This window comes from Urocampus carinirostris, chromosome 14 (assembly GCF_059441175.1).
Source record: "Urocampus carinirostris isolate Australia breed hairy pipefish chromosome 14, RoL_Ucar_1.0, whole genome shotgun sequence".
Taxonomy (NCBI): Eukaryota; Metazoa; Chordata; class Actinopteri; order Syngnathiformes; family Syngnathidae; genus Urocampus; species Urocampus carinirostris.
Window position 1 is genome coordinate 36792895 of NC_142362.1, and position 25483 is coordinate 36818377.

Consider the following 25483-nt stretch of genomic DNA (forward strand, 5'->3'; position numbering starts at 1 on the left):
TACAATGATCCCTCACACATTAGATATTTTCGGAAGCGTTGGTGACTTCTGGTGTATATTATAGCTAATGACTCCTAATAACAGTAACATTAATTATACGCATATTATTGACTCTTTATCTAATTGTGAAATTAAACGTTTAGGTTAATACTGTATGTCCTGTTTTTAAATTTAAAAAGTTTAGGGGCATAAGTAGTGTATGGTTTTGTTATCCTATAAACAAGGCAATCTTAGTCTGAATATTCAGTGTACCATTTTTGTGTTTATTATGACTAGCATTCTAATTTTTCTTTTTTACTATTGAATATACCCACCACGTCATAGACTGCAGCTAGCTGTCATATTGCAGCAAGGTGCTTATTTGCAGAATATTATTCTCAAAAGTGGGCCAGCACAAAGCTTCTTGAATGGTCAGAGGAAGACAAAGAGCAGATCTCGTTAGCAAGCTTCAGTAGGCAGAAGTGTACGGTATGAAAAATTTACATTCCCCGCTTCCATAACATACATGTGGCATAATAGCTCGAGCTGCGGTAGTCACCTACGGGCATTTCCAGTCAACTGCATTGTACATCTTGCTGTTCCCAAAAAGGGCTTATTTTAGCCTAATGGGTGTCACGAAAACAAAGAACATACATGGAAACCTTGTATGACTCGATGATACAACGGTTGCCTTTGTTTTTCAAATCTTCTTTATTAAGGGTTTGTTTTCAATGGTAACACTTTACCTTATGAAAACCCATAACAATTCATAACATCTTCTGCACCCATCTCCCACATTCCATATTAAATTATTTAAAGTCTTCGTGGCTGGTATTAAAACTCTTATTCTCATATGTCACAGAATTTTGAAAGTTTTCTTTATTAATAGATGCGAGCAATGGATTTGAGGTGAGTGTATTCGTGCATTCTAGCTATTAGCATACTAATGTAATGCAGATTTGCACCTGCTTGTTGTCACACGATCATCTTGATTGAATCAAATGAATGCAATGAAATATTGATATCATCATTAATGTTACAAACAAAAAGGAAGACTTCATGAGCTTTGACGTATACTAGATGATTGATGAATGGAATTTGACAAGCGCGGTGACACAGAAAGTCACTCAGTTTATGCCTCATCTGCCTTCAGGTGATTTTCTTTATTTTTCACTTGCCCTTGATGACGTTGCCACAGCATTAAATATAAATCTCTGTTTTTCTTAGGCAAATTTCTTACACTGTTCAAGTTAAAATCATGTTTCTCATGACCATTTGTGACTTTGTTATTGACGAACAGCTACTACAGCCAGCCATTCACCCTCTGTATTCCAAGCAATTCCTGTGTAACCAAATGACAGTCGACCAAAGTCCAATACACAGCAGTGAGAGTAAAGCGTAGCAAAAAATTACTGTAATTATAAAACAAACTCATACTGAAGTTCATGTTTTGCTTTGTACACTTCAAAAATCAAAGTTACAATTTTCTAAAAAGTGTTAGAACAAAATGAATGCCTTTTTTATTTAAATGGACTTGTGTGTATGATTTGACAACTGGATGCCGCTGTATTGTGTAACGAAACCGAAAACAAGTGCTAAAAAGCGCAAGGAAAAATACAAACAAGTTCGACCTGGCGAGAGACAGCTACATTACACAAAACAAGACAGCAGATAAAAACAAAAAATAAAAACAAGATTAAAACAATGTCATCAATATAACGCAGGAATCATTTGGAAAGTAACAATTTGTGAACATCAGATTTTCCAGGCAGCGTAACTGAATGTTTTTTATTTCAAACACGAGAGACAGAGACATGCAAAATGTCATTTGACTCAAAGGCACAATGACTCACAGTTCTTTTTAGGAAAGTGAATAAATAAGACAGTGTCAGGCCAAGAAGAGACTTATAGATCAAAGTCCTCCAATGTGTATTCAATGAGCAGAAGCCAGCTTTGGAAATGGTATCTGAGGCAGCTTCAGTCAGTGATAGACAAATTAAAATGTACTTTGATTCCTATTTTAGTTCTATTTTTTTACATTTTACCTAGAAGAACAATAGTTATGTATAAGCCAACAGAACAAAAGCATATCTCTGCAATGTTGTGTGTATGATACGCGATGCTAAATGATCATTTTCCAGCTTAGTAGACATTCTAAATAAGGAGCGAAGACATCTATGGATTTTGAACCTACAAAGAAAACAGGTAAGGACTCTACTATAAAAAACACTCACAACACCAAATTCCAAATATGTCCCAAAAGCTCTCTCTTGAGCATTTTCTTTTTGTTAAATCTCCCTTGGGTACAAAAGGAGATACACCCTACAGGGTGTGGAAATTTAAGAACAGAAACATGATTGGCCAATGGCACTGAGGAGGTAAACAGTTCAAAATAGTCAAAACAACGAACGACAGTAATAGTAGTCAAGAGAATGAACTAGCATGCTATGTAATCTCCTTTGCAGGTGTCCAATAATAAAAACAAATAAACTTATCACTAACCTCAGGCTCTTACCAGCTGAAAGAAATTCAGAGATGAATAATATCAATAAAAATTAAGATGTTGTGATTTTTAATGAGGTAAATTTAAAGATTGAAGAATTTTCAAATCAAAGCAAACAAAATTATCTTCTAAATTGTCCACCCATACGTATGTACAAATTTGTTATAGAGCACTTCTATTTAGATGAAAATGCTAATTAAATATCATGATTATTCCACGTGTTTACCTTAAGACGAGAACAGTATGATTCAAAGCTGAAAAGATAGACTGACATTTTCCAGAGTTCCAAAATCAAAAACCGAAGTGAGGTAACACGTGAGACGAACGGTCTTCCCTTTGGATATTGCTTGGTTATCTGACCCACCACAACAATAATAGCAAATATAACTTATGGGTATGGGGATGGTCTGGGCTAATGCTGCTTCAACGCCCTCCACAATCCCTGCGTAACAAGCTATCATTTTGGAAAAAGAGAAAATAGAGAATAATATTTAATTTATCGCTCATTAAAGAAATGTTTTTAGCATGATAGACATTTACATTTATAAATATATTTTTACGCATTGTTGACCCAAAAGTTAAAGCAATATATATATATATATATATATACACACAGTATGTATATATATATATATATATATATATATATATATATATATATATATATTCAGATTCAGATCTACTTTATTGTCATTCTAGTACACGTGTATACAGAACGAAATGTCGATGCATCTGACCCCCACAGTTTCCTTGAATGTACAGATATAAATAATGTTGTATTGTATTTTGGCTACGTATAGTATTTTACCATAGTGCCGATAGTGCAAGAAGAGTAGCTAACCAGATGTGCAAAATGGGCAGTCAGGTTAACAAGTCAGGTACACAGTAACATTATATATATTATATATATATATACATATATCTCATCTCATCTCATTAGCCGTACCGCTTATCCTCATTAGGGTCGCGGGGGGGCTGGAGCCCATCCCAGCCATCTTTGGGCAGTGGGCAGGGGACACCCTGAACTGGTTGCCAGCCAATCGCAGGGCACACAGGGACAGACAACTCATTCGCTCATTCACACCTAGGGACAATTTGGACCAGCCAATTCACCTGAAATGCATGTTTTTGGAATGTGGGAGGAAACCGGAGTGCCCGGAGGAAACCCACGCAAGCACGGGGAGAACATACAAACTCCGCACAAATTGTCTGGAGCTGGATTTGAACCCACGACAGGTTCCCATGACATGAACTGTGCCGCACAAGCGCTAACCACTGCCCCGCCGTGCTGCCCGACATATATATATATATATATATATATATATATATATATATATATATATATATAGTCTCATCTCATTAGCTGCACCGCTTATCCTCAGTAGGGTCGCGGGGGTGCTGGAGCCTATCCCACCAATCATCGGGCAGTGGGCAGGGGACACCCTGAACTGGTTGCCAGCCAATCGCAGGGCACACAGGGACAGACAACTCACTCGCTCAGTCACACGTAGGGACAATTTGGACCGGCCAATTCACCTGAAATGCATGTCTTTGCAATGTGGGAGGAAACCGGAGTGCCCGGAGGAAACCCACGCAAGCACGGGGAGAACATACAAACTCCGCACAGTAAGGCTGGTAGCTGGATTAGAACGCAGGAGGTTCCCACGACCTCAGAACTGTGCCAGAACTGTGCCGCATGCGCGCTAACCACTCCGCCGCTGTGCTGCCATATATATATATATATATGTATATATATATATATATATATATATATATATATATATATATATATATATATATATATATATATATATATATATATATATATATATATATATATATATATATATATATATATATATATATATATATATATATATATATATATATATATATATATGTATAAGAACAACAGCAACAACAATAATAATAATATAACAATATTAAAATTAGTAGTAATACATGTTTTATAAAATATCTATACTTAATGATAATAGTACATATCTATCTTGATAATTATTGATTATTTGTCATTATTATTGATCCCACCAACACTCATGATATACTGTATTCAAGGTGGATGGGTGCAAGCCAAGGAAACTCACTTCTTATAGTTATAGATGAATGATGATTTCATATCCGAGAACAATCTTTTTGAATCAATGCAATCAAGATTCAGAGCTAACCACTCTACTGAGACAGCCCTGATTAAGGTAACCAATGATCTCCTACGGGCAATGGACTCTGGCGCTTTATCACTTTTGCTGCTGCTGGACCTTAGTGCTGCTTTTGACACAGTGGACCATAATATCTTACTAGAACGGTTGTAAAAATGGATTGGTCTCTCAGGAAACGTCCTCTTATGGTTCAGATCCTACCTCTGAGATAGGACGCACTGTGTTAAATATGGCGAAATGACATCTGAGCCCTTTAATGTTACCTGTGGTGTTCCGCAGGGTTCAGTGCTTGGCCCCCTTCTTTTCAGCATTTACATGCTTCCATTAGGTGATATAATTCGCAAGTAATATATCAGTTTCCATTGCTACGCAGATGACACTCAACTATATCTCCCGATGGAGGAATCTGCCACACTAAACTGTGCAAATTTGTAGGCCTTCAGCTGGTACAAAATGCCACAGCGAGGCTTTTAACTAGGACAAAAAAGTCCGATCACATCACCCCAATTTTGGCTAACCTGCATTGGCTCCCTGTTAGCCTAAAATGTGATTTTAAGGTTCTCTTATTATTATACAAAATCATACATGGACTTTCCCCCTCATATCTTTCAGATATGATTTCCCCCTATGTTCCGGCCAGAAGCCTTCGTTCCGAGAGCGCCGGTCTTATGGTGATCCCAAGAGCCAAGAAATGTTCCGAGAGCGTTCTCCATCCAGGCACCATTGTTTTGGGATGCTCTTCCCCCTGAGATCCGATCTGCAACCTCAGTGGAAATGTTTAAATCTAAGCTTGAGACTCACTTCTACTCTATAGCATATGAATAACCTAAACTGCTTATGTGTAATAACCTGTGAAGCCCTTTGAGACTCTTTGTGATTAAGGGCTATACAAATAAAAATGACTTGACTTGACATGAACTATGCTAATGTAAACATGAACTGGTAATCTGAACCAAATGTTTGGTCCAATAAACTTACTGGCATTAAAAGGTATTTTACTCACTTCTTACCCAATATAGACCGGCGTTCTCTGAGAAGTAAAAAAGTCACACACAAAAGCTCCACAAAGTTGCTCGCACAATCTATATGTAGCGTTGATCAGAAGAACGTTTCTATGTTTTTGTCAACTTTTATCTCTAAATAAAGTAGCTATCTTGCTGCTTGCACATACTTTGTGCTTATTAGAGATGTTACTATCTACGATCCACAATCTTTTTCTGTCAACCGGGTGGTTCTGTCCATTGCTGTTCTGCCCGGTCAATGTGCGCGCAGCTCGGCCACGTCACACTTGTTTACAACACAGAAAACGGTCTATATGATTTTGCCATAGGTACTTTTAAAAGCTAAAACATCATTTAAACACAATTATTTACAGGTTTACCTGTTTGTTTGCATAAAATGCAGCATGTTTCCACTGTCAAGTCTCTTGAGATAACAATAGCAGGTCTTTGTAAAATGAAATGCTGCTATTTAGGGAAATAACTAACCTGCAATCAATAAAGGCTGGACTGGCCATGAACAGTGACGCGATTCATTACAAAGCCAACCCCCATCCACACAGACCAAAACAATTCCATATTGGAAAGATTTGTAAAATTTGACAATTGTTTTTGACAGTCGAAAACAAAACCTTCAGCATTTCTAAAGTCCCTCGGGATTTGAGGCAAAGTGTCCAAATACCAAATGACAACAATTTGTATGGTGGGCCAACATCAAAATAAATCTTTAATTCAAGTTGACTCTAATCAGCTGTGGCTGCCAGCCAAAATTGAAAATGTAGGCCACATGGCAAATTTAAAAAGGGCCTAGGTCTTCATACAAGAAAGAACATTCTTAGGCAGACAGACGGACGGACGGACGGACGGACGGACAGATAGATAGATAGATAGATAGATAGATAGATAGATAGATAGATAGATAGATAGATAGATAGATAGATAGATAGATAGATTTGTAATTTTTCAACAACGTGCATTATTTTTTGTTAATGGGAGGCCTTTGTGATGTTTACAACACCAAACTCCAATAAAAGTACAACTACCAAACGGTTCATGGAATTTTAGCCACAAGCTGCCAGTTTCCAGAGAATCAACTGCAAGAATTCAAACCACAGAGGGTTCAGGCCCCGAATAATTATTGGATCTCCTGACCCATTACGAAACATAGGTCGGCTGCTTTGGGATTACGGGCTGTTCCCAGAGTCGAAACTAAACGCGGTTAAGCTGCCTTTAACTTCCACGCCGCTTAGACGTGGAGCTAATTGCTAACGGAGACTGGCCTTGCATCGGGGGCACCAGCTGCCATTTCAACGGTCCCACAAACAATGGTCTGAAGACATGGCTTAAAGGGACACTGTGTAATATTTGACCACTGTCACTGTATTGTGCAGTGCAACCTGTAACAAGTGCCACAATGCAAAAAAAATAATGCAAAATACAGAGACTCAAAGTGACCAAAATGCAACATTCTTATTATTATTTTTGCGCAGGATTTACAAGGTACAAGGCTTTTATGGATGCCTGTTGCTGCAAGATGGTGGACAATCAGCTCCCACTAGGTGAGCCTGTTGTGGCAAATCCTCAAAAGCATTTGCACTTGCATATATAGAAATAGATTTGCATACATGTCTACATTAACTTACAATACATTACTTGCTTGTGGGAAAAGGTCGGGGTGACCTCGGTTGAAGATACCGTTACCAGACGATTAGAGTTTACCTTGAAGATACCGTTGCCAGACGGCGTGCAAGGAACGGTCACGTACTCATACGGCGTACACGGGACTGGTCACGTACTCATACGTGATACAGGACCGCCTTTTGGGGTGTACTCAATCGAAGCCTAATCGTCACTACCAGCTTTAAATACATTGTCATGTTCCTAGCTCTGTGAGATCTTTATTGACGCATCAATAAAGTGACAATCTCCCTCCGTAACGAGACTGGCTCCTGTCTATTTCTTTTATCCACTTATGAGAAGACTTTCTCTCGATTATCGGACCTCCAATTTCTACAACATTTGGCGCCGCAACGTGGATTGGCACTAATTAAGTAAAAAAGAAAAGGGAAAAGACTTCTCAGTGGAACGGTCTCGAATGAGCAGTTGAGGTAAGGAAGATTTTTTTTTCTCTCCTTACTTCGGTTTGCTTGTGGAGATTCGTGGGGGGACAGGAGCCTGTGACGTCGGAGCTAAATTATGAAAATTCGTGCACGTGGGATTTTCCGTCTGTAGTCAGGCCCAAGTTAGGACGGATGAGATATATAGACTGAGTTGAGATTTTTATGTCCGACGGGAGTTCTGAGCTCAAAGAATCCTGTCTGTTTTGGGACATGGGCTGCCTGAAAACCTGGATAAAATGGTGCAGCGGCGTCGGTATTTGTTTATTTATGATTGTCTTGAGATCTGTGTAAAGCTGTGATAAGACGTCGTCATTTGCTAGTGGCAGTTCAAAATAGACGATTTATATATTGTTAATACGGGAAATATTTATTTGTTTCCCTAGTGGATTTATGATTTGGGAGTCGGACATGTAACCTTGACTTAATAAGAAGTATGGTGCGTGGGAGATCGCCATTTTCTAAAATCTGATTTTATTAGACCGACGTTAAAAAATGAGCAGTAATCGATGTTTTATTATTAAAATACTTTCGCATAGAACAGGCGATACAAAGAATGTGTGGGAATTGATGACATGTTTTGGTGTGGGAGATGTCTCATTCGGGAATGTTGGTGTGTGCCAGCTAGCGAGAACTGTGCGTGTGTGTTTCTGTCTGTGGATGTGTGTTCTCCCCCGCCCGGCTAGCTCAGTCGGTGGAGCATGAGATTCTTAATCTCAGGGTCGTGGGCTTCGCTGAGTGATTTTTATTTCAATGGCAGGTAACATCGCTTGCTTAAATGTGATTTCTCTTTATTTAAATAATAACAGTCATTAAAAAAATGTTACCAATGAGCGAACGTTACTGCTTTTATATTTAATATTAAAAAGAGGTAATTATATAATAAAAATAAATACAAGTAAAAGTGTCCTAAACGTTTGTTAAAGACCCTTTTGAAATGTAATATTTATTTGACTGTTTATGCAAATTATATTCTGTATTTTTGTAAAAAAGGAAATAAAATATCTTATTTTGTACGCGGGTGATTTATAGTTAACTGTTTAAGGGCGAGGACGACGCTGTGCGGAGGAGAACCTTTGTGTTTTTGTCTTTTTTGTTTTTGTTTTGTTTGGCGTTGGGTGTGGAGTTATGGAGGCATGGATGAATGATGGAGTGACTGCTTCTTGGTTTTTGTGGGTTATTAGCGCAAACCGTTGGTTCTTTTTGTCTTTTTTGTTTTTTGTTTTTTACCCCCCCTTACCCCCACCACTCTGTCTTTCTCCGTGTGTAAGTTGAGCTCGACCGTGTGTATTGTTTTCCCTTTACTTTATGTAACGTTATGTTAAGTGGTGTCATAAAAATAAAAAAATGGAGGGATTACTTAATTCGTCAAGTCAAGTGCTCCGTTTGCGTGTGGCCTTTTGATTTGTGAGATCTTGTTCCGATAAACGTAATAAGCATAGTTTGGGTAAATTGAGGACAATTTGGCAGGCTTTTTCAAAATACAATGAAGAGCAGATTACTTGCTAAGGTGATGTCTTCATTCATTCATTCAGTCATTTAACCTAGACTAAACATCCGGGTTTGTAAACATGACCGATTTAACAGGATTCAGAAGTCAGACGATCGTTGAAAAGGGCCGAAGATAGACAGAAAAACGAGCAAAGAACAAACAAAGACGTTCACTAATCCATTGTCTGGCCGCTTGTCTACAGAAGGGTCGTGGGGACACTGGAGCACGTCCAGGCTGTCCTCAAACAGTGCTGATTGCAGCCAGTTACGAGGAGAAAGGGGTAGACAGCTGAGCACCAAGGTCAGTTTGGTACTGATAAGCTCACGAAAACATTCCGGCGGCAGACTGCGAGTGAACGTCACAATGGACTGAGCCAGACGGCCAAGGCCGTCGACAGGGCGGTGATAACAACACAAGTCTGCTTTGAATCACGCTAGAATCTTGTTGATTGACGTAGTGTTTACAAATCTGAGGAATATTGATACGTTTGGATTGTGAATTATTTTATTTTTAACACAGAAATACTGCTAAAATTGTATTTTGAATCTGCTTTCCAGGAAATCGGTGATTGTGTCTCCAGAGGCATGGAGAATAGGTAACAGGGAAATACCTTTGACTTTATATCAGATAAATTTGTTTGTTCTAAAGGTTGTGAAGGGCATCTTACAAAAACTACACATTAAACAATGGTTCCATGGGTGAATTAGGTACAACCCACTACAGTACTTTCATTTATAGATAAACTCTTCTGCCATAACAAAGACATTAGAGGTATCTTCTAATAAGTTACTTTTCATTTGGTCATGATACAATTATTTGTTCATGAAATTTGAACTCTTCAACATGATTTATGTGTTAACTTAGTAATCGCATGAGTTAGATATTATGACATTCTCAGTGATAGTTTTTAAAAGCAAAGGTAGTCCAATGTTTTTTAAGGTGACTGATTTTGAGTTGACTTAAACTGTAATTTCTATGGGATAGTTCGAACTACATTGAAAATTGATGTTGTTGTTTTGTCTATTTCTTTGTCATCTGAATGCATTGAAAGTACTTAAAAACACGGAAAACCCATGAGCTCCGGGGGGGACTTCGCCCCACTTGTCCCCCCACCGGGGCACTGCCCTGGACCCAGTTGGGGGCCCGCGCCCCCCAGACCCTCACCTCATTTTCAGATAATTTCACTTTGGTCAAATCATATCCGTGTAACAGGCAGACCAGCACCGCATCTGGGCCACTTGAGCAACTACAAAACACTACAAACTGAACTGAGAGACTGAATGTGACAATTGACGGCTGTCATCTACTAGCTGGTTAAGAGACAGGAGTCCAAGGTCGAACAACCATTTGAAAAGACGTCCCAGGGGATCTCGTGTACATCAAGGTCGACGAAAGAGGAACCATCCGAGGCGTGAGGGACCGTACACCGTCGTGAGGGCAACGCTGGCCGCAGTCCAGGTCGAGGGCTCACGCTGCCACCCAGGGGTCATCATTAATTGATTTTTGGAAGAAAAATAATATTTAAGTGCGAAAAAATTAAAATTAATTTTTTTTTGCGGCAAGGCCAATTGATGGGTATTTATTGGATTTCTAGCCATTAATTGGTAATTTAATGGTGTGCTAGCCGTGTCAATATGGTCGAACAAACTGGTCCTTTAATCTTTACTTTTAGTACAAAAAATATCTTCTGAGTTATTGGTGATCACATCAGCTACCGGCATGTTGGGGCTTGTTTTATAATTATAATTTGTCGATTCCTCCTAAATTAATATGCGAATTGACGGAACACTAACTGAGGTTAGATGAACAGTGAATGATGGAACATTCACGCCAACATTATCATGCGCAGTAAGACACCCTAGTAATAAGAGGTTTTGCTGTTTATTACACATTCATTTATGAACAAAAATGTGTACAACATAGAAACATCGGAGAGAGTGAAAATGTTAGAGAATTTCATTAGATGAAACGATGTGGGAAACAAATTCGCTGTCCCAGAAGCGGTTGTTAGAAAACAAAAAAAGTTGGGCTTCTAGGCAATTTGTTGACAAGGTTGAATTTCATTTCTCATAAAAAGCTGGGCCTTATAATGGGGGAAACACGGTAGCTTACGCGTATACATGCACTGTCCCGATTGTGCGTGTATGTGCCCTTGACCGCATACGAAATGCTCGCGCGGCGAAAAAATTTGCACGTTTGTTGACGCAATCGACTAACAAAAAACCCGGATAATTTCGCAATTAATGGGTCGCAAACTCGCAATAGTTGCTAATTATTTAAATTTTGCAATAAATGGATTTATGAATTTAAGCAACCATTCCATTAATTTTTCGCAATTAATGGCATTAATTTTTCACCAATCATTTATTGCTGACCCCTGCTGCCACCGTCAACGAGACCAAGCAAGATCAACAGGGCAGTAACGTTCAAATTAGGAAAACAAGATGTGGATAACAAAGCTGTGTGTGATAATAAATTGTCTGATATGATTGTTACTAGGAGCAGAGCTCGAGAAATCGCAGCGGCGAATGGAAATTGCGGTTCCGAAAGTGCAACCGGAGATCCGAAAAGCGACGTTGACGACCATGACGCATCCTAGAGACAGCGACCCGGTTAAGTGTGACACTACTGTATAACATGCCAAAACGGTTGGTGATTTGGAAAGTACAAGTACACTTTACCTCATGAAGGGCTCACTGGCCCTGAGGTAGATAAGCTCTAAAGTACCAAAATCAAAAACATTACAGGAAAAAAGAAAAATGTGAGATGTGACGAAAATGTGTAAAATATAATTTTTAGAATATGGTTTCATAAGAGACATGCACTCGAAATTTTTTAAAGGGACAGTGTGTATAAATTGACCGCAAGAAGTCTTTGCACTGTGGAGTGCAACCAAAATAAAAGTGCTTAACAGGATAATTAAGGGGGGTCACAGTACCCACATAAGCACTATTTTTCACTGCCTCTAGGTGATGCTCATGTTATGTTATGGAAAACTCCAGTAACTCCAGTTTACAATCGCGTAGTCACACCAGCAATCCCTGTTTTGGATATAAATTGCTAAATACTTTATAAAAAAGCTAATTAAACGATTTAGGTTCACTATCAAGACATTTCTAATAAAAACTCGCAGGAAAAAACCTTAATTGAGGACGAAAAGGCTCTCTTCAATGAATTGAAGGAAAAAAGCCGTTTTGTCCAATGAAAAAGACGGACTTAACCAATTACCAACAACAATGACGTAATCTCGAAAGTGCAAAAGAGAGGACGACAAAAATAGAGAGGGTGGGACGAAAGGAAGAGAGAGAAAGATTGTATAACTACAGCGATTGTGAGAGCCACATCAAGTTGACATATTTCAGCCTACAGCTTGTTTTTCTCTTGCGCTTCACTAAGTGTTGTCGCGGGCCGGATTCAACCCCCCCTGGTGCTGATAACGCCAAGGTTGCGGATTCAATCCCTTAGCGGGCCACCTGTTTGCACTAAAACATCTCAGTACGTAAGGACGATAAAACTTAACGAGACTCTAAGTGCCCCTGAATTCCACAAAAAAGTTAACCTAGTATATTGTTTTGCTTTAATTCTGAAAGAAAAGAAAAAGAAACACTAAGACAAACATACAACATAAGTTATTTAAATAAGGATAATTTGCTGAAAATTGGGTATGAAAAACTTGCGACAAAAGTATGAAAAACAACGCATTAGGTAGTGTTTTTGGAGTTCCTCAGGGTATTGGAAGCACTACATATATACGCATCATTTATGATAAGACAAAACGGGTGCACACAATGTAACTGACAATTACATTTGGCATGACACTCCATCTTCAAAGTTAGGTAAAGGAACGGAAAAGATAAGGTTATAGTTATAATTAATACAATATTTACACAAGAATGTGCATTTAAAATGTTACATACAGTTGAGGTCTGTGTAAATATGCATTTGGTGAAAAATAGTCATTGTAGTGCAAAAAAGTTGTCAGCATTGTGCAAAACATATAACAGTGTTTTATAGATAAGCTATAAAAATAAAAGTAAATTATTAAAAGGATCAATATCTAATTGAAGGCAAATAAACATAGACATAACAAGTTGTTTTGCTTTAGAATAAGAAGATACGTACCACGCAATACATAAAATTTTATTATAGAAAAAGATGCTGAGCACAGGGGTGAACGAATTAATCAGATAGATAGATAGATAGATACTTTATTCATCCCCTGAGGGAACTTCACATTTCCAGCAGCATCCCTGAGTTGAGAACAATACAATAATAAAGCCAAAAGAATACAATATACAAATACCCAGTGTGACGTGCAAATGCCCACTTTAGCATGTTATATAGAGTTACTAAATAGTGCTACACAGAACACATAATGCAGTAAGATTCGGTAATGTCCAATGAAGGTGGTGTTGTTTAATGTACGTATTTTTGCGAATTGGAAATCATATCCATAGGATAGAAAGTAATCCAAGTGTTGCAAGGCACTGATAAAGTAAGTAAAATAAATAAACAAATAAATAAATCACAAAGGTAGCGAAAATAACACGGAAGCTGCTGGAGCGGCTGCCATTCGTGACGGCGCCGGAAGTAACATTATCAGATACATTTTTCCACAATTGGGTCAGAATTAAACCTCTAGGGTTAATTTAAATCCTACTACAGAAATTTTATGAAATTACTAGAAAACGGAATATAGAGCTTGAAAACCAGGACATAGTATATGGTACGGCTATAATTCTAAAAAGACCAACTACAGAAATTCTGCAAGAATACTGCCACAAAACTACAACAGCATTAATACTAGCGCTGCTAAAGAAATCCTGCAAAAATATAGCCTCAAGTGTACTACAACCAACTTCGAAAATCTTATTTAATCTTATTTAGTAAATGTTATAAGATACTACTGCAGGAATGGTTGAGTTAAGTGCAGAGCGGACCTGAATTCAATCGCGTAACGACCAGTTACTTTATTTAGCAAAATTGTCCAACACACAGGGACAAAACAAAACAAAAACAGGTTTACAGGCAAACAGGAACTCAAACTAGGAATACTCATGAAACAGGCTTTTACTCAGAACAGGCAAGCCCTTAAGAAGGACACATGCAAATTAGACGGTCACCATAGCGACCATGCTGGACATGACAGAAATACTAAATACGTAAACAACTACAATAACACAGTTGTACCTCTACTTATACGTTTAATTGGTTCTAGCAGTAAATATGGAATGATGAAACTATTGTAAATCGAAACACATTATCAATTTGAATAAATTGGATTGAAACGGGATTAGTCCGTTCCGAAAGCAAACGAACCTTGTTGAGTCAACTGCAATTGCCCTGAAGGTATACTGATGTTCAGTAGAGGTTCGTACATAAACAAAATCTAAAATAATATGTTTTAAAACTAACAATATAAATGTGTTAGAATAGCCAAGCCCAAGTCCAGACATAAATAGTGTTTGGGGAAAGATCTGAAAAATGGTGTATCCAAACGATCACCGTCATACCTTTGGGAACTGGGGAGCGGTTTTGTAAGGAACAATGGAAAAAATAACAAGGAACAAAGGGCTAATATTTCAGTTTGATGTGCAAAGCTTACACAAAGTAAATAAACAGGAATTAAATATAATGAAATACAACATCATAATTGTAAATGAGAAAAACTGGATGTGTCCCTAGGCCGTGACGACAAAAGTTTGCCCACCATTGACTTAAAACAATTGTTTTTGGGACGATAGACTGGTGGTTAATTGCGCTTTTAATGACTGATTTTTTTTTAGGTTCTTTTAAGAAGCAGAATGTTGGAAAAATTTTAAGCTGATTGTAGGCGATGATGAAATAGGTTGGTAAATTCTCTATAGAGCGTGACGTCTCGTTTGGTTTCATGTTATAGTCGTCATAGTTCCATTCCACTCCTTGTAGTTATTAGTATCGATACGACGACACACACACACACACACACATACTGCTGTCGTCTTAATAAAACTGAATCGTCTCTGCGCAGCACAACACAGTAGCCACGATCACACTCTCAGTCCACTCTTGGCGCCCATTCTCAGTCATCCCTCTTCTCAGAGCGCCCTAAGCCTTGCTTCCTTGATTGAGTAGAAGGACGTGTATAAATAGTGCAATTTGCGATAGAAGACAAGTTTGAATTACTGAAATTCCGGGTATCATGGGATGAGTCAGAGAAACGTGCAACCAGTCGGAGTGCCGACGGACTACCAGAAACCAAATATGTTAACGACAGTACAGACTAAAGTTAATAATATACTAAATAATAATACTAAATAATAATGATAGGCTAAACCTTAATGTGACGATACAGGCAAGAAAGGTTCCGACACACCAAAGTCCAGAGAAACCTACACCCACGGCGACAGCACTAAAGAGTGAGGTTACAACGCCGACAGCCAAAAATGAGTACACGGCCAGTACGTAAAATTCGGGAAATTGTGTAGAAGAGGAAAACCGTAACCCTAACTCGGTAGTTGTGTAGGCGCATGGTCTCAATGTGCACTGACTTAATTTGACTAAACAACTTAAATTTTTGAGGGCCATTTGTCTTGTCATATGTTTTATGTTTGTTCAATGTTGTAAATGTTTGTATACTTTCCTGTATTCTCTTTTTTCTTGTCTTATGTTTGTTTGTACTAGCTTTTAAGCGGCCCACGTAACTGAAAAGGAAAAATAGAAAAATACGAAGGAAAATTGCCGCGGACGAGAGCGCGTGCGTTTTTAACAAAGAAGAAAAAGGATGCGAATTTAAGTGCACAATGCAACGACAGAAACGTTTTGTTATCAACAATAAGACCGTTTAAAAATATTGTTTTTGGGTGGAACCGAGAGCACATCGCGTCAGGAATCGAAAATGTTCGTTTTTTGGGTAATCAGTGTTTGACGCTAAGGGTGTACAACATAACGCATAGGGGCCTAAGGGGTTCCAATAAATATTTTTTACGGTCCAAATTTTTTCTGTTTTTTCAATTGGAAAACGATAAATTTAGGAGTGGTAAGTTTAGAAAAATTATGTTGAGTTATTTCAGATTCATAGAGGTAATGCCAGAACCACACCATAGAAAGATGGATTAGTGACAGAAAATGAATAAAAATGTTTCGTTTTCAGTTAAAAATTTGAAAATAAAGGAATGTGAAGATGATGAAGAATCCAATTGAGTGGAATAAATGGAGTAATTTGAGAATGAAAAGCATTGTTGTACGAGAGTAGTGGAAAAGCGTGAGTAAATACTTTTTTTCATTGAATATGGAGGAAATATTCATTGAATGGAATACAAATGAGTAAGATGAATCGTTGTAGATCAATGCACGTCGTTTTCAAATGAAGTAGGTGGAGCTAGGATAGCAGATTTAATTGGTTTGGAAAAAATAAATAAATGAATTGAAAGATTAAGTGAGATGGTTATATGTCAATTTCCCATTAAACTAGTGGGCTAAAAAGCATGTGTTAGGGGGCGTAGGAGAAGGGAAAGTTATGTAGAAAATGGTTTGTTGGCAGAGCAAGTAAGGAAGTTACAAATACAGAAAGATAAGAGTTAGCAAAGGAAGAAGTAAAAAGGCGAAAAGAAAGTAGGCGTTGAGGAAAAGAGAAGAGAGGGATATACAAGTGGTAAAGGAAGAAGTGAAAAGGGGAAAAAGCAATTAAATGAAATATCTTTGTTGACAATTGGCCGGAGTAAAGAAAACATATGTATGTGGACGGGTATGGCTAAATAACATCGGACAACCGAGAGTAATTCCAGAGTAATTTATAGCTAGCAATGACATTAAGTCTGGATTAGAATCGGTGTTTATCTGGATAACTCAGAATAAGAACGCAAAATGGATTAACTACATTTATTACAACCAACAACGTTTATTAATTACATTAACGAGGCCTTTAGTGCAGTAGGAGAGCAATTACATGAGACATCTAGGATGGCCTGGCAGAATCATCAGGCCCTCGATTTTCTCTTGGCCAGTAAAGGAGGCGTGTGTCATATGATAAAGGAGGAAGGCTGTATGTATATACCTTTAAATACATCCGAAGCAGGAAGCTTCACAGAAGCACTGTCAAAGATTCGTGAGTTGAGCAATGAAGTGACAGTAAATACTGAAAAGAACAGTATCTCTTTTGGTTGGTTCTCGTCTACATTTGGGTACTGGGGTAGTATGTTAGCGAAGGGGGGAAATTTTCGTACTAACTATCGTAATAATTATGTATTTGTTGTGTTTCTGTGCCATACCTATTCTTAAAAGAGGAATTCTTAAGACTTTTGGAGAACAAATGACAGTAGTGGCTAATACTAGGGTGGCAAGAAGCTCAATGAGCACAGTTAGTGATTAAATATCGAAGCCTATTCCTGAGGGAGGACAGATGACTCAACTAAATTCAAAACCTTGAATTTTATTTGGCAACGTTAATAGTCAGTCTACATTACATTAAATAATGGAGCATCTGCGGAAAGAGACACAAATGATAATCTACACTAATAACAATATCAAGTAGCACTAGGAATAACAGCAACAAATATATTGGTTTCTACTTGTGATTCTTTTGTTGGTATGTCACACTGCCGGGGAACGAGCTGCTGCCTGGGATGGTCATCGTCGCTTCCGGGTTTGTGGCTGCATGGAAACTGAGCGTGATGCCTGCTGGGATAACACTCACTCCAACATCTGACTTCACGCCACCCGTTGACGAATACGACAGTGCATGGTCTTCAAATTATGCACAGGGGTCAGGCCAAAGGCCGATGTATATGCTGTATCACTATCCACTCATCTTGAAATGTATCGACGGCTGTTACCAAAATTTGTTATCACTTATCAGTTTAATTATTCATTTACCTTTATCACGTACCGATCAACCGTCGACGGTCCACGTGTATAATACAGTATGTACGGATAAAGATAAATGAAGGGGGGGTTAGTGCATAGGTCAGATGTTTGGAGTGTTAGGGGTTTTTTCTTTTTTATTTAATGAAACATGAACAATGAAAGTTAGAGTAATCACAGCAGGCTGACCGCCAGAATTTTATTTTATTTTCGATTCGCGTAAACTCTGTCCTGTATTGATATCTATGATTGGTAATAATTTGCCACTACTCTGTATTCCTTTTCAATTTTAATTTCCATTCAAAGGAAAAAAAAAAAAAAAAGGGGGGATTATGTTGTGGCAAATCCTCAAAAGCATTTGCACTTGCATATATAGAAATAGATTTGCATACATGTCTACATTAACTTACAATACATTACTTGCTTGTGGGAAAAGGTCGGGGTGACCTCGGTTGAAGATACCGTTACCAGACGATTAGAGTTTACCTTGAAGATACCGTTGCCAGACGGCGTGCAAGGAACGGTCACGTACTCATACGGCGTACACGGGACTGGTCACGTACTCATACGTGATACAGGACCGCCTTTTGGGGTGTACTCAATCGAAGCCTAATCGTCACTACCAGCTTTAAATACATTGTCATGTTCCTAGCTCTGTGAGATCTTTATTGACGCATCAATAAAGTGACAATCTCCCTCCGTAACGAGACTGGCTCCTGTCTATTTCTTTTATCCACTTATGAGAAGACTTTCTCTCGATTATCGGACCTCCAATTTCTACAACAAGCCTTGTGAAAAAAAATGTGAAATACAAATTTCATGACCTACGAGTGGGTAAAAAAAAAATTATATTTATATGATAGTTCATGTATTTTTGCTTTTTATTTAAGTCAATGTTGTTTTTCAAATTAATATTTTAACACTAGGGGGCACTAAATAACACATTCTTCCTTTAATATGACAGAAAAGTGTCATGTTGACTATCTTATGTACAGTTTAAAATGTTCAATGCAGACATTTTTTACAAGGTTTCCATTGCTAGAATGGGCTTACCTCAACCAGCTAGTTAACTAGAATGTGTGTCAAGGGTAGTTTCATACTTGAAAAATAATTTTCTTTAATTGAATTAAAAAAATATATTCTTTTGTCAAACTCGTTTTACTGAGGGCCACATAGGCGAAAAGGGCTGTCTTTAAAAGATGTGATGTAACTTATGAACTGTCAGTTCATTGGTATCCTAGTCGACAAGCATTTTGGAAAATGTAGTTTTTGGTCAAATCAGTCTTGAAATATTTATTCCAAGACGCTCGAACACTTCAAGCGCCTGCAGACCACATAGAATGATATAGCGGGCTGAATTTGGGCCCCAGTCCGTGAGTTTGACTCATTAGTTTTAAACTGAAACAAACTAGTTCAGAAAATGGATGGATTGATAGATATTTCAAAGAACGTGAATTTACATTATGACATCTGGTTTTACCACTAAAATAAATTCATTTATTTGTAAATGGTTACTGTGCTGTCCCTCAGTCCGAAGTATAATTTTTTCTGCGAGCTCGACAGCAAGAAAACGACCTCCAAAATAACCACATTTCTTTTCTTTGCTGTTAATGCTGACAATGGCCATAGCCATTACACTCATAAGATTGCTCAACTAAAAACCATGTACTAAAAAGTTCCGTTAGCTTGCTGACGAAACATGCCCAGCATTATAAGTTAAGCTAAGACATGCTAACAACATTTCAAACAAGATTATGTCAGTTCTTAAAGAAAAACTTACGGAAAATAAAAATCTTCAATCAAATAATCACAAAACTTTTCGGACAATTATTGCCCATAGCAACGTCAAACAAGGATTCGTAATGAGGGTTTCAAACTTCTGCTCTTCTCTTTTGTTTCCTTTCTACAACAAACAATTGACATGTTAAACGCAAGAGGGCACTAGAAGACCACTCTGTATGTTTCTCAAAAGCGGGACAGTTACAGTATGATATATAATAATAATAATAATGCATTTTATTTAAAAGCGCCTTTCAGGCCACCCAAGGACACTGTACAAACAATGAAAGAAAAAAATACAATTTAAAAAGTTGTAAACGAAATAATAAATAAAAACAAGACATAAAATCATAAAAACATAAGAAATGGAGAAGCTATGTGTTGTAGGCAGTCCTGAACAGGTGTGTTTTTAGACGGGACTTAAAAGTGGAGAGAGGTGTGCAGTTTTGGAGGTCCGGAGGTAGATTGTTCCAAAGCTTGGGAGCAGCGCGACTGAAGGCTCTGGCTCCCATGGTGCTCAGATGGGCAGGGGGCACTGACAGTCGGAGGGAGGACGAGGATCTGAGGGAGCGAGTGGGGACGTGCACCTGGAGAAGGTCGGACAGGTAAGGAGGAGCCAGGTTGTGAATGGCCATATATGTATATAAGATGAGTTTGTAGCTGATGCGATGCTGAACAGGAAGCCAGTGTAGCTGTTGGAGAACGGGGGTGATGTGCTGCTGGGAAGATGTTTTTGTGATGATGCGAGCAGAGGCGTTTTGAACCAGCTGAATTTTATGGAGGGACTTTTGGGGAAGGCCGAAGAGGAGAGCATTGCAGTAGTCAAGGCGGGATGTGACAAGACTGTGGACGAGAATAGCAGTAGTGCGGGGGGTGAGGGAAGGGCGGAGTCTGGTAATATTGCGGAGGTGGAAATAAGCAGTGCGGGTGATGGTGTTGATATGTGAGTGGAAGGTAAGCATGCTATCCAGGATGACACCCAGACTCTTGACCTGGGGGGAGGGGGACACTAAAGAGCTGTCGATGTTGAGAGAGAAGTTGTTTACTTTGGATAAAGTGGATTTGGTGCCAAGAAGGAGGAATTCTGTTTTATTGGCATTTAATTTAAGAAAGTTTGTTGTGAACCATGTTTTGAGTTCAGAAAGGCAAGAGGTGAGGGAGGGAGGTGGGAGTATGGAGTTTGGTTTGCAGGAGAGGTAGAGTTGGGTGTCATCAGCAAAGCAGTGAAAGTGGATATTAAATTTGCGGAGGATATGACCAAGAGGCAAGAGGTAGACGATGAAGAGAAGAGGACCTAAGACAGATCCCTGGGGTACACCTGTGGTGACTAGGGAGGGCTTTGAGGTGAAGGATTTCAGCTGGACAAACTGAGTGCGGCCAGTGAGATAGGAATGGAACCAACTGAGGGGAGTATGGGTGAGACCAATGGAGGAGAGTCTATTGAGGAGGATAGGGTGAGAGATTGTGTCGAAGGCGGCGCTCAAGTCTAGGAGGATGAGGATGGAGACTAAACCGGAGTCGGATGCTATGAGGAGATCATTTACAATACGGATTAGGGCAGTCTCTGTGCTGTGGCGGGGGCGGAAACCAGACTGAAAGGGCTCATAGAGAGAGTGGAGGGACAGGTGCGAGTGTAGTTGAGCAGCAACAGTTTTTTCAAGGATTTTTGAAATAAATGGAAGGTTGGAGATGGGGCGGAGGTTGTCGAAGTTGTTGGGGTCAGCACCATGTTTTTTAAGTGTAGGAGTAACAGCAGCGGTTTTGAAAAGTGATGGGACAATACCAGAAGAGAGTGAGGAGTGAATAATGGCAGATATGAGAGGAAGCAGGGAAGGGAGGCAGGATTTAACAAGGGATGAAGGGAGGGGATCGAGCTGGCAAGTGGTGGGCTTGGATTTGAGTATGAGGTTGGATAATTCAGCAGTCGTGGGTGGAGCAAAACTGGAGAAGAAGTGACAAGGAGAAGGAAATTCAGATGGGGAGGGAGCAGACAGGTTTTGATGGAGTTGGTGATGAATCTTAAGGATTTTGTGATTGAAGTACTCCATTATGGAGTTGCAGGTTGCTGTGGAGTACAGGTGGAGGGGGAGAGAATTTGGTGGCTGGAGGATTTTGTTCATGACAGAGAAGAGAGTTCTTGAATTTCCTTCGTTGGAAAGGATGAGGCCGGAGTAGTAGCTGGATTTGGTTTGTGCAATTTGGTCCTTGTATTTAGCAGTATGGGTAGTGTACATGTCCTTATGGATGGTGAGGCCGGTTTTCTTATAGAGTCGCTCAAGTTGCCGGTTCTTTGATTTCATTGACCGAAGAGCGGGTGTAAACCAGGGGGCAGATGTGGAGAATGAGGCAGTCCTGGTTTTCAGGGGGGCAAGAGAATTTAGAATATTTGTGAGGCAGGTATTGTAGTGAGTGGTAAGCTCATCCGGGCTTGAAAGAGCTTCTGGGGGTGGGGAACGGTCAATAATGGAGCAGAGGGTGTCAATGTTGATATTTTTGGTATTACGAAAAGAAATGAGACGGGAGGTTTTGACAGTAGAGAGACAGAGTACGGTGTTAAAAGTGAGGAGGACATGATCAGATTCAAGAAAAACGTTGGAAGTGGGCTTGGAAGTAGAGAGGCCAGAGCAGCAAACCAAGTCCAATGTGTGGCCTTTAATGTGGGTGGGGAAGTCAATAAGGCTGTGTATCCCGAGACTCTCCAGGCAGGATGTGAAGTCTCTGGTGAGTGGCAGGTTGGGGTTGTCCATGTGAATATTGAAATCTCCTAATAAAATTAAATTTGGCGAGAGAGTGGATAAATGTGTAATTAAGCTGGAGAATTCATTGATAAAATCACTATGTGGCTTTGGGGGGCGATAAATTGAAGCAATAATGGTTGGCGTGGGTCCGGGGAGCTTAAACACCAGGCATTCAAAGGAAGTCGATGAAGTGACGGAGACAGGCAAGACTTTCCACTTCTCGCGGTGAATTACCGCGAGACCTCCTCCACGGCCGTTGCCACGGGGACGGCAGATGTAAACAAAGCCGGGAGGAGTGGAGTCATTCAGAGCAGCGAAGTCGTTTGTTTGTTGCCAAGTTTCTGTTAAAACGAGGAAGTCGAGTTTTCGTTCGGCGAGGACGTCTTGGATGAGGTGGCCCTTGTTCCTGAGTGAGCGGACGTTCAGCAATCCAAAGTTGACGGCGGAGGTGTCTTGTTTGACGGCGGCAGTGCTGTTAGCCGACCTAGCTAGGCGGGCTAATGTATGGCAGTTAGCCCTACGGCCGCAGTTTATGGGAGGGCGTCGAGATGTGGACCAGGTCGAGGTGATTGAACCAGGGTTTTTATACTCGACGTGCCTGCGCGATCCGCGGTGAATGTAGCGGCGTCGAGGCAGGCGAGTTATGTCAGGATGGTGGAGCAGCTCCGGTGGCGGAGGCCCCCGCGCAATCCACCGGATCCGGAGAAGATCCGCGATAGAATACTGGAGCAATCCTGTCGCTGGATGGTGGCAGAACGTCAGGAGTATCAGGAATAATCCAAAAGCGGCGAGGTTTTGGCACGCCATGACGAGGGAGAGAGGCCGGTGCTGTGACAGCTGGTATGTTTAAGTTAGCCCGAGGGCTAAGTTGCGAGGGTTTGATTGATAAAGTGAAATGTTGGTTCAGGTTACATCAACCAAAGTACCCACAGTCCAAAACAGAAGGGCAAAAGAAAAATCAGAAAAAGTATCTGAGCTTCGAAAAAGTTTGGAAAAGTTTTTGGAGTGAGAAGCGGCGACATACACGCCAGCGTCCTCATGATTTAATTGTAACTATGCACTTTTAATTTTATTCTCTGTACTTTCCAGTACATAAGGGGAACAAAGTTTAAAGGTTCTTTTTTAAATGTGAGGCCAATTATGGGTTTTTAGGTGCGTGTTATAATCCAGAAAATACGGATTTATAAAAGCATATCTCAATCTAAACCTTGGCTCGACAGTGAATGTGTGTTTCAACATGAAGCCCACACAATCCACTGTGCCTGTGTGTTTTTGTGCGCTAATTATTCTAACAGAGTGTGAATGGCAGAGGGTAAATATAGAACGTTTCAACTCCTTCACCCCTCAAACATTGCAGGGTGAGCACGCGATGTACACGTACCACCCCCACCGCCCTCATATATATACACATACACATACATATACACACATACACATACTGTAGTCACACTCACAGGACACACGTGAACAAGAACACAGAAGCACTAATGCAGAATAGTGCAGTCGGCACGCATATCCAGTACTCTTTCTCCCTAGATTGTCTCCATCACATGGCTTGCATATTTGCTTATGGCATGGGTTGAGGGCGTAGGGGGGAATTTTTGATCACCGGTGATTAACAGGTTTTTCCTTTTGTTAGCCAGCATTCCTCGCAATGGCATATTATGTAGCTGGGAGGGAGGGGGAAGGACAGTAGGAAGGGCAGCATGGGGGGAGGTTTTGAAGCTATGACCTACTGAGGATGATGGAGCCAGTATAACCCCTCCCCACAGGATGATACGAGGAATGTTTACTTCATACATGACTTCAAATGAAAGAAATGTCATAACTGTTTGGACTTTACAACTTTTTGAAGCAATTCTACAATTTTTTTGTTTGGTTGCAGCTGTGTGGCAAGCACTAGTGTTCCATTAGACCTAATCCATTCAAATATGATTCGATAAACAATATGACAAGGCCAAAACAAAGTTGTTAACAATGACAATGACAAAGGCCTTTTTCTCTGAAAAGTGGAACCTCGGTTTTCGAACGCCTCTCAGTCCGACCAAAAATTTCGAGAAATTCTTGCTTCCCTGTTCGGTCAAAAAATCGGAGTTCGAACGCCGGTAATGCGTGAGTGCGTACGCTAGGGTGCGATGCTGAGCGGCGTACGGGTGTTTTAGCACCTTATTATGCCTCAGAAGAAAGTCAGTGCAAGCAGCAAAGTTGCTACAGGTGAAAAAAGCAAAGTAGTGCGTATAACTATTGCATTTAAGAAAGAAATAATAGCCAAATATGAAGGAGGTGTGCGAGCGCCTTCTGCTGACCACCACAAAGGTAAGAAATCCTATTTAAAAGATTACGATAACGCGATCGTACGATTAGCCTGGGTAAGCTTTAAGTTTACGTTAAACATTCAGGGTGTTGGAACGGAGCCCCCTTTCCAATGAACCCCTCACCACTTGTTGTGGAGACCCGGGTGCTAAATGACTTGTAAACGACCTGATTTTTTTATTTTTACACGTTCATGTTAGCGTAATCTTTCGTACGGAAGATTACGATAACGCGAATGTACGATTAGCCTGGGTTACCTTTATGTTTACGTTAAACATTCAAGGTAAACATTCAGGGTGTTGGAACGGATTAAAACGATTTACATTATTTTTAATGGGAAAAATGATTTCGGTGATCGAACAAATCGGTTTTCGAACAGGGTTCTGGAACGGATTATGGTTGAGAACCGAAGTTCCACTGTAACTCAATAAATTAGCCACCATGTGGTTGGGAATTCATTCCTCGAACACAATTACATTACTCGGTAACAAGTACTGGAATACGTTATTCATCCATTTTTGTGACTCTACTGTTGTAACTATATTT

The 25483-nt window shown here is 39.7% G+C and overlaps 1 protein-coding gene and 1 long non-coding RNA gene across 2 annotated transcripts in view; one reads left to right on the plus strand and one right to left on the minus strand.

Moving 5' to 3' along the window:
* The window catches only part of LOC148353346 (aryl hydrocarbon receptor-like), a 90266-nt gene that overhangs the window by 32837 nt on the left and 31946 nt on the right, over nucleotides 1-25483 (minus strand). The window lies entirely within an intron of this gene.
* LOC148353347 (uncharacterized) overlaps nucleotides 10474-25483 on the plus strand; it is a 135782-nt gene continuing 120772 nt past the window's right edge. The window contains exon 1 of the long non-coding RNA XR_015852626.1: nucleotides 10474-11878. This is a non-coding gene — a long non-coding RNA (uncharacterized LOC148353347). The remainder of the gene's footprint in view (nucleotides 11879-25483) is intronic.